Here is a 694-nt window from a genome sequence, read left to right as displayed (position 1 = left end):
CTATTTATTTCTCATTTTCTTACTTCCCTGCCCCCCCCTTTTCCCTTCTCTCCCCACCATCGATTCAAGCTGCCATGAAACAAATCACAGGCTCAGCCCCCTTTGTGATAACTGGGAATGTTGATCCGGAGAGGGAAAAATCCCAGGAATTTTACGTGTAAATCATCATTTTATTCTCTTTCTCCTTTAAACACCTTGATATAAAGACGGGGCTGGGGAGATTTATAAATAAAAACAAACCAAACACATCGACAGGCCAGAAAAGCTCCTGTTTTCAACCTTTTCTCCCTGAAAAGGTGTTGGGAATTTGGCTTTTTCCATGGAAAATCCGCACAGTTCGGGGGGGGAACCTGATAAAACCCAGCCCTAAAATCAAATAATAATTAAAATCAAAGCAATTAAAAGGCCGCTCAGTGAACAGCACCCAAGGCTCGTGCTTATCAATTTCATATCATTTTATCTAGGCAAGGAATTGAAAGAGAAAGGGGGGAAATAAGAGGAGGGGGGGGAAGGGAGAGAGAAATTGGGGAAATGGGGGCAAAATGGGGAGAAAAAGGGGAGAAAAAGGAGGTTTCGTGTAGGAAAAGGGAGAGAAAATCTGCAGGGAAAATGCAGCCCCGGTGTTTGGGGGGGGGGGGGTGATCCCCAAGTGCCCCCAGGTTGAGGCAGGGCAGCACCCCCAAATCTTCCCGGG

Source organism: Chaetura pelagica, unplaced genomic scaffold (assembly GCF_000747805.2).
Source record: "Chaetura pelagica isolate M959 unplaced genomic scaffold, ChaPel_1.0 scaffold355, whole genome shotgun sequence".
NCBI lineage: Eukaryota > Metazoa > Chordata > Aves > Apodiformes > Apodidae > Chaetura > Chaetura pelagica.
The sequence above is the reverse complement of the archived record's forward strand: the minus strand, read 5'-3'. Positions refer to the sequence as shown.